The sequence below is a fragment of the Salmo trutta genome, chromosome 36, assembly GCF_901001165.1.
Source record: "Salmo trutta chromosome 36, fSalTru1.1, whole genome shotgun sequence".
NCBI classification, from domain to species: Eukaryota; Metazoa; Chordata; class Actinopteri; order Salmoniformes; family Salmonidae; genus Salmo; species Salmo trutta.
The window spans coordinates 30,100,669-30,110,715 of record NC_042992.1 but is presented as its reverse complement, the minus strand read 5'-3'; the positions used below and the strand labels follow the sequence as shown (position 1 = coordinate 30,110,715).

Sequence of the window (10,047 nt, the reverse complement as noted above, 5' to 3'; positions counted from 1 at the left end):
AAGAGCTGCCTGTAAAATGGCACTGCTTTTCTCAGTTCTGATGATAACAAGCAGCTGTTCCACTGGCCCGTGCTTCCTTACGGGCGGCCATGTCGCGGTGTCCCAAATATTGCCCAGATGCGGCCTGTGGTTACTCTAAAATTGCGCAACCGTGTAAACATTGATCATTTGTGTGTGTGCTTATGTTCCCGTCTGAACACATGGCTCCTTGGTTGACACTAAAAACTGTCCCTCAATATGACAGCAACCGTAGGCCTGCTGAAGAAACAAGTGTACTCTACTGTAGAAACCTGATTACAATAAGATCTTCAGGGAATTCTTTTATTTGGCTCTAAAGTACTATTTATTTTATACAGTATACGCTCCAGGCCCTGGATCTTGGAATTCTGTCATTCCAGGTAACTTTCTTACTGCGGCAAAACTCATGATCCCTTTGGTATTTCACTTTTTTCTCCACATTTATGAATTCTCAACGCAAACTTACACTGAGCTCGAATTGATTCGAAGATATGGGTTCAATGAAAAACAGACTGAATAGATTGAAATTCCAGATAGACATGTGTGTTTTTACTTTTTTAAATGTAAACATTTATTGTGTTGACTTAATCGTACAGAGTCCATGGTACAAGAACGAGTCAGTCCCCTACAGTCAGGATTCACAGGTCATTTGCAAACATGCCTAACAGTCTATGATCTTGTGGGCCATAGTGCACTCATGCAAACATCTCTTTAAAATCCAACATTGTCATTGAAACATTGCACTCTCCCTCAGCGTAGTGCATGCCTCCACACACATTGCACACATTCCATCTATTGTACTCTTGCTTTCTACATGATGCATCATTCTACACACACTTCACGCTGACTGTTTACAGTTTAAACTCCTCATGTAGTGCACACATGCACTCTGATTGCACATTCCTCACAACAAATTGCCCATAACCAACTACATATAGTGCGGTCTTGATAACGTACAGTATATTTACAGGCTATTACATACTATGCTCAAAGAGTACACATTTGTTGTTCATGTAGAGTACACATTGTTGTAAAACCGTACAGTACATCACACTATCAAACATATTTACTATACAGCCATTGCATAGTTTCTCAAATGAAGTCTTAAACAGTGAAAAAAATACGAATTGCAGTTGCTCTGAATGATAGTCATATTATGTATTACAAAAAGTTACAAAGTATAAAAGTTGCATAGAGTAAAAATGTTCACATGAAATCCCAAAATAATTGTTTGGAAAACTGTATATGCAACTTTCTAGTCAATCCGTTAATTTAAGACTCAGACAGTTAAGCAAATTAAACATTCCAATGTTTATATTTTGATATTGATACACTTATAAAAAATATATAAAAATCCAAATCAGTTGAGAAAAACGCTGTAAAATCCCGACACATTTTGCTGTCTGGACCAGGGCTCAGAAACGTTCCTGTATTGCACTTTCATTTCTAATCTCTCACATCACCCTACAGTATACAACAGATTGTCTGGGGAAAAATCTAAACCCTCTGAGAAATTGAATGATCGTCATTAGCAAATTCTAAAATATCTACTTTGTGGATTAATTTGCATAGGTTTCAAAAGATGCATAGAAATAATATACACAACAACAGAAAATACACACATTTTCACATTTTGAAAATAATTTGAGAAATTCTAACTAGTATTCATATCCATTATGTAAACTAAATAACACAAATTATCGTCCTACTCTGATTTCTATACTACAATTGTTTAAATCACTCAATTAGCACATTTCTATGTTTCTATTTTAATTAATTGTACGTGTTCTATCTATACATAAATTATCTGAATACTATGTGGGCTGTCCAATATAAGATACTTATTTACCAGTTGTAACCTCCCCTTGATAATAAAATCAGTGCTGCAGTGCAATTCTACTACTAAACCATACAACCTCCTCCAGCTGCAAATATTATTTTTGCCAGGTAGCATAAGCACATGATAAATCCTATGTCCGTTAACCATAAGGAGGTTAAAAGACATTTACTATGATTTGTGATGTGCGTGCGTGTGTTGCTTACAATCCCAGAACAGAACTTGCTCTGAGTGAGGGTGACTCAAAGTGTATGCGCTTAGACAAACAAGCACATACACACAAACAAGCACAGCACACATGAACAGATCAGCATGCTGACCCGTGTCGAATGTATTGCAGATGTGACAGACACAGCTGTGTGTAGAGCCGTCTCAGAGAAGACAGTGTACCATCACAACACAGAACACACACATCTCACACCCTCCATTTCTGTCCATGCATCCAGTCAGTTAGTTGTCGGAGGATAGAGACACACTAGTTCACAGTGGTCCATTTCAACTTCTCCTCTGATTGGTGTATCCAAAGACGGTCTGGGGATGAAGCCCACAGAGGCAGCTGTGGTTGGGTATCCACTGGTATCCATGACCCAACAGTACATTACCCCATTTTCAGTTTGTCAGGCATGTCCAGGCATGTGCCTAAAGTTCACCCCGACCAAAAGGGGATCGTTCAACGTCCACAAAGGGCTTCAGGTTTAAATATTGGGGCAGAGAAAAATGGAAGAGGAGCCAATCCGGTTCCATTTAGGTCAGGTGGGCACCACCACGTTCGGAAATGGACCTCACCATTGGTGAGGTGGGGTGGCCGGCGGAAGGTGGTGGACTGGCTGTGACATAACTTCAATGTGATGGGTCACCTAGGGGGATTGAAGAAGGGCAGAGGTTAAAAAGGGCTCATTTTCATGGGTATAACAGGCAAGCTTGCAGTAGTAGGGCGAAGCAGAGGGGGATTTTGGTTAGAATGGGATTCAATTTGAGTCAATAATTTGCTCCTTTTCATGGACCGCCTGTGTGTGAGTGGATCTACACTACAAGGATTGCAATGCATACTTGCACACTCATCTTCTGCACATCTATCACTTCAGTGTTTAATTGCTATATTGTAATTATTTTGCCACCATGGCCTATTTATTGCCTTACCTCCCTTATCCTACCTCATTTGCACACACTGTATATAGACTTTTTCTATTGTGTTATTGACTGTATGTTTGTTTATTCCATGTGTAACTCTGTGCTGTTGTTTGTGTCGCACTGCTTTGCTTTATCTTGGCCAGGTCGCAGTTGTAAATGAGAGCTTGTTCTCAACTAGCCTCCCTGGTTAAATAAAGGTGAAATAAAAAATAGATATATGGTGCCAACTCCACCTAGCCATCTGGTATAGCTTAGGTGGAGCGTCCGTCCATATTACATCACTTACGTAGGCCTACATGAACCCAGTCCTTTCAGGTCTCCTAAGACTCGTCAAGGGCCTAGAGAAGGGAGGATTGGTATTGGATTGGAATGGGGCCAGGGCTAAAGTTCTACCAACCTTAGAAATGGGTCATGTGAAGAGACTCAAACACCAGGAGGATTTGGAGATGACAAAAAAAAACTAAAATACATTACTCATCCCAAGCCCTGTGGTAATATTACATATAGATAGCTATAGGATTCTCTGAAGTGGTATACATCTCTATGCATGTGTCTTAACATGAAATATGTCATGTAGTACAGCTGCCATTTATGTTGAGATACATTTAATATTCTGACTTGATACACTTGTCCTCAGCTGGACACCCATCCTCACACACACAGACCTAGCTAGACAGGTCTGCAATATGCCTTTACCCCCCCCCCCCATTGAGACACACATGTCTAGTAACTACAGTCCAGACACAAGCTGCACCACCCCACCCCACCCCATCCCAACAGACACACACCCAGTTACTTCCCCCCCTCCACCTCCCTCCCATCCTCATCCATTCCCAACACATTCTCAGTCTCCATCGCCACACCACTGTCATTGTCTGAGACCCTTAGTGTTTTCCCACGCTTTATTTGTCTATGTCCTGTTTGCGGCTGGCGGGGGGCCCTGATGAGGTCGCCATGGCAACCAACATTTGCATGCCCCTGATTGGAGTACGCGGCGAGCTAATTATTCAGTGCATACGCTTTAAATAAACAATAAAGTAGGACGTATGGAAATGTGGACCCCAGTATTAGACAGTCTGTGATTAACACTAAGCTGAAACGCCAACAAAACATTTGAGGGAATACTGTTTCAGTTGGACGACCTAATTCTCCTACTTCCTCATCACAATATTTAAAAAGGATTTATAATGTAACATTAACGTTGTAACATATTAATACAATAAAAAGATCATTCTTATTACAAGTCCAACTTTAATTGTATTTCTTTGATTCTATCTTGTTTGCATTCAAACAAATCAGAATGTTGATATTTAGCATTATGAAGGGATAATGTGTGTGTGTGTGTGTGTGTGTGTGTGTGTGTGTGTGTGTGTGTCTAGTCTACTTGAAAGCCAACTTGACAGCAAGGGAAAACTCTGTTCCTCAACTTCAGTTCTTCAACTCCAGTTCCTAAACTAGAGATTCATGTGACGAGGAGAGGGTGAAGAACTGGCTACACAAGAGCACCATGTTAATCTATGGCTTCTAAGCACTCCTATGGCAAACAAAGGTGGTGGGGGGGAGGGGGTCCAGAGGAGGGGGGGTTACCATGACAATGGGCGGCATTGTTTGCCAATCCTCCCCTTCCATTAATCAGGGCGAGCCGGGTCTAATTGGCGTTTTGGTTAAGCCGGTCTCCAGACCCCTATCCCTCCACTGGCCTAAATAATGGCGTTATGCCACAAGTGCCGCCGCACCAACGGAGGACAATGCTCTGCTTGTTGGCTAGGCTGAACCGCCCCACCCCCCTCTCCCAAAATAAACCTCACACGGAAACACAAAGAAAGCCACTCACTATTGAGACTTCACTGTCTCCCCTCTCTCCTCATCGGTCTCCCCTTCCTTCCTCTTTCCTTCACTCTTTCCCTCTCTCTCTCCCCTCTCTCATTCACTCTGCTCTCTTACGGAGCCCCCTCTTGCTCATTTCTCTTTCTGTGTGCTCCACCTCTCTCCTCCCAAGTTGGCCCCTTGAGTTTCCATGGACTTGGACAGAGTGATCATCACTACTAGAAGTGTTAATTGTCTTACCAGACGTTGGAAAACATCTCGTCAGTGTGTGTGACTTTATTTCCCGCTTCGACCGGTTTCCTCTAAACTCACATAGTAGTTATTCTCGGGATTAAACCAATTCTGTCACCTGACAACATGAAAAGGGGTGTTACTGTACTTTTCCCAAATTTTTTTTTTCAATAGCACATTGATTGAAGTTCAGTTGAAATAAGAACTGGCCATGCATCAACTGTCAGTGGATCAAATGTCCAATAACTCTGTGTACAAAATATAGTTTTATGTATATTTCTGAGTGTATTAAGGCATGTGCTCAAGATTTTGGAGTTAATATTCTGTGTGAGGGTATTGTAGACAGTGTGTGTGTGTGTGTGTGTGTGTGTGTGTGTGTGTGTGTGTGTGTGTGTGTGTGTGTGTGTGTGTGTGTGTGTGTGTGTGTGTCTCTAGTGTCTACGCATGTATACACAGTGGTTTGTGTTGATAAAATGCTGTGTATACGTGTGTATAGCAGGTTATCATTCACATGATCTAACCATCCTCATCTACATGCTCCATGAATATAGAACGCTTGCATGCCCCATATGCAAATAGACCCACCGTGTTAAGTCATTAATATGCACTCCTAATTAAAACACCCTCAATTGATTGAATTAATGTCGCCGAAATAAGTCAGGTAAAATAAATTCCTCTTCGCAAGCGGTTCTGAATTCACAAAATGGCTGAACGGCGCCATTTGCAGCCTCATCGCAAAGAAGGGCACAACGAACACTGCATGAGAATGAGGAAGACCACAGCTGCCCCTCAGAATGCCAGCTTAAAAGACATTAAAAAAATCGAGTGGCTTCGTGATTAACTCAAATCACATCCCCTCCTCCCATGTCCCTCGGTGCGATCTATGCAATTAACACACTGCCAGTAATTAACGCCATCTCGAGGCAGCCAATGGCGCGGGAAGGCGAGGGGGGGGCCAAAGCGCGATGGGTGGAAGGCTCAGGGTTAGGAATAGGACGCTAAAATAACACTACCTATGTTATTTTTACTTACTGCCATTTTGTGCCAGTCCTAGTCCTATTCTAAGATGGTGGCAGCAGGGCTGTGACTCGTTGTGCAGGAGAAGGGGGCAAACTAGGGAGGGAGGGAGAGGAGGGAGAGAGTGAAGGATGCTGGGATAGAGAAGTGAATCTCTTTCATTTAGTCAGTGCATTACAGAATGGTTACCAGGACAGGAAGATAGGGGGATGGGAGGGATAGAGGAAGGGAGATGATTGTCAGGTCTACTGGCCAATGAGTGGGACATGCCTGCATGTCTTTTTCAGGTTCACGCACATGCACTCACACACACAAACATCCATACACTGACACATATCACGCATGCTTAAATAATTACTACAGTATTAATATTTGGAGGAGATGTATATGTCAAAACGTGCACAAAAAACTAGATAAACATTTGATATACACACTATGGATGAACAACAAGATGACCTGACTATTTTTGCTATATATTCCACACACGCGCACACACACACACACACACACACAAGCAGCCAACATACCCGTCCTCATGGTATAGTCTGCCCCTGAGCATGCAAATTACATTCATTATGCAAATACATGCAAATCAGAACCAACCATCTGAGAATCCAGGCTGGGAAAAAACGAGGAGAATGAAATGAAATGAATGACAGAGAGAGAGTGAGAAAGAAATCAGAAACGTGGGATAAAAATCCTCTTTCACTGCAGGCGGCAGTGTGGAAGGAAAAAGTACGGTGGCCCATACTAGAGCAAAAAGACTGCCGCAGATCTTTTGTCGAATCAACAAACAATCGCTATGGCTGATTGCTATTTCCATGTTAGAATCTCCGTCTTAAACCTACAGCTAGCTGTTCAATTGGGATTACAGTACAGAACAGTGGCAAGTATTTCAAAAAGCTCACCAAACATCAAGTCTAATGAATAGGGAAGCTCAATCAGCTAACAAATTCAATCTTTAATTGACACCAATGTATACAAAAAGGGAACAGAGATGCGAGACGGCTACAAGTACTGCAAAGACTGAGTGTACTAACAGGTCCAGTGACAGTCACTTTTTCTACAGATCATTTACACAATACCCCCATCTATGTGGACAATTTATGCTACAATACTTAGCAGTGTCCAGCTACGGCTAGCACTATAAATAATCAAATAACTGCAAATCAGTTGTGTTTTATCTACAAACTAAATACTTTGAAGCTTGATTAGCACAGCGTACAGTTTATCTGAGCAGAGCAGAGGGACGTTGTGGGTTGGGCTCTTGAGCAATACGCATTTGCTTTGTGCCTCTGACTCGTTGGGGCCACTTCAGTTTCGTAAAAGCTGGCCACACTTATAACGCAATGGCATTAAAGTCAACAAAACTACTAATTTATAATACATCACCCTCAGATTTGACCAGAATTAAAACGATATATTCTAACACTTTGAAACACCAGAGAAACAACTAAATGGAACTAGCCTCACCACACAAAATAATCAGACCAGTGAAAATAGAATGAACCTATATCGACTAATCAGCTAATAAAACTAACAAAAAGAATCACCGAACAAATAGACGGACACATTTTTTCCCCGAGTGAACGGCAAGTAAATCAGCAAACACTGTACACTTTGTACAGGAGGAAAAACCACAGGGCTGGAGGAGAAAAGCTAAGCTGCCTCACTGCCTCTGCTTAGAGCAAAACCGTGAGATAAGTTCTGGATTTTTAGTCAAAGCATGTAAGATGGACGCCTCTTTGTGAACAAGAGTGTGGTAGGTGAGAGACAGGGAAAGAGGAGCAGGGTAGAGTATGTTTTTAGAGAGGGGGTGCCGCATGGGTACCTGAATGGCGCCACTAATTGCCACTTGAGGTGGTACCTGCCGTCTAAGGGCCCTCGGCCCAAGCTTGAAAAGTACAGTATGCAAAACAAGCAGCCGTTCTGGAGACCCTGACATTAGTGACGCAGGCCGATATGAAGATGCTTGGATTATATGTGTACGGTATGCTTTCTGTGTGAATACCACAGAATGGGGGGTGTGTTTGCGTGGAAGTATGTCCGTATGTCCGCAGAAATCCATCTACACATGTACTGTATGTCTACCCATTCTACTGGATCCACTTCTTGCTTCCTAAATCTTTAAGCGGTGAGGGTGGCATACAGAGACAGAGAGGGGGAGACAGAGAGAGAGAGAGAGGAGGAGGCAGAAAGAAAGAGGGGGAGGCAGAGAGAGTAGCGAGGGAGAAAGAGCGAGAGCCAGAATCAGAGAGAGAAGAAAAAAATGTCTGTCAGGAGGCCAAGCTCTGGCTAAATGATTGTGCTGCAGGAGTGTGTGTGTGTGTGTGTGTGTGTGTGTGTGTGTGTGTGTGTGTGTGTGTGTGTGTGTGTGTGTGTGTGTGTGTGTGTGTGTGTGTGTGTGTGTGTGTGTGTGTGTGTGTGTGTGTGTGTGTGTTGTGTGTGTGTGCGCGTGTGCTGTGCATGGTTGAGAGGAGTCATTGGTGTATGGCAAAAATGCTTGTATTTTTTTTTTTAACTTGAATCGCTAACTTACTGGCTAGCTCGGCCAGTGAACGATAAGACATTTGGACCCTCTTTTGCTTGTAGATGGAGGAGAAAAGTCTGAGGGAGGTCATTGTGCAGGAGTGATGTATTTTACTCTATCACTGCAGTAGAGAAACAGCTAAGTATCTCGCGCGCTTTCTCTCTGTCTCGCTCTCCTTGCTTTATTTGTCAGTGTTGACAATACTGATGGTCATCCAATTATCACCGTTACTCGTACAGCTACACCTTTCATGAAGTTGCGCCATGAACTGCTTACCTATGTTTCATGCTGTATATCATACCATAATGGCTTGCCTCTTCGGCCACCTCGAAGCCTCATTAACTTAAATCCACAAGAATACACACCGGCAAAGGATATCAATGAGCCTAAAACAATCATCCCTAAACTAGTTGTGAAAGCAATACACCTAAACGCACCATGTAGAAAATAGAAAATGCATCCTATGCACAGTCCCCTTATTTGGGCCATATGTTTTTCAACAAAAAACGTGTTTTTTTTTTTGAAAGGGGTGAGTCTGCTGCTAACAGCTTACAGTAGCTTCCTCCACTGTCCAACTGCCCCATACTGGGCTTGAACCAGTGATTCTCTGCTTCGCAACACACGCGACCGCCCTCTTTGACGACATGCGAACCGATTAAGCAGTACAAGAGATCCCTCTTGGATGGCTCCGTCAGCGACATTTCAAGCTTGCTGTGGAGTGAGTTTACGGTACGCTCTTAACTCCGATACACACATGTCCCCCAAAATGTACGACACATGCTCATGTGAGCTTACCTTAGTGACAATTGAGTCTGACATTATACTGTACCTTTAAGTCTTCTGATTGGTCGGCTGGGCACAAACGACAGTTACTTCCTCGCGAGCGTCGCCCATTTCGTTTTTTTTGTTGGTTGGCACAAGAGACCGGCCTCGCAGGAGCGTAATGGGATTCTTGTTACTTTCGGTTATCTAGCTTTATGAAGAATGTACACCACTCATACAGCTAGATAACCAAAGATAACAGCCAACCCCTCGGGCCGTCCCGGACCCACTCAGCGAAGAGTAGAAGCTGCTAGGCTGGGATACACACACACCTGCAGACGAAGTATAAACAAATGATGCACTCATATTATGGCAAAGTATTGAATGTGAAGAGTGAGTGGACAAACATACAGTAGGTTTTGTAATGGAGGACAAAAGCTTTCAATATAAAAAAATACAAAAATATCACAGAATTATTATCTTAATAAACAATGTTACCAAATACAGTGCCACACAACCTTACAACCAGTAGTCTACAGATGTCCAGTCTGCCTCAATATATGCAGGACAAGCTTTTCTCCCTAGTATTTGTCTACTAATTGACTAATCATGGTGTTAATGTTGAGACTAATCATGGTGTTAATGTTGAGACTAATCATGGTGTTAATGTTGAGACTAATCATGGTGTTAATGT

General features: G+C 42.6%; 1 long non-coding RNA gene across 1 annotated transcript; it reads right to left on the bottom strand.

Annotated features, from left to right (window-relative positions):
* Positions 1-562: 562 nt before the first annotated feature.
* On the bottom strand, positions 563-9,819 carry LOC115175822 (uncharacterized). The gene is made up of 2 exons (XR_003872107.1): positions 9,421-9,819; positions 563-2,712 (listed from the first exon to the last, which is right to left on the bottom strand). It is a non-coding gene; the product is annotated as an uncharacterized LOC115175822 (long non-coding RNA).
* Positions 9,820-10,047: the final 228 nt, after the last annotated feature.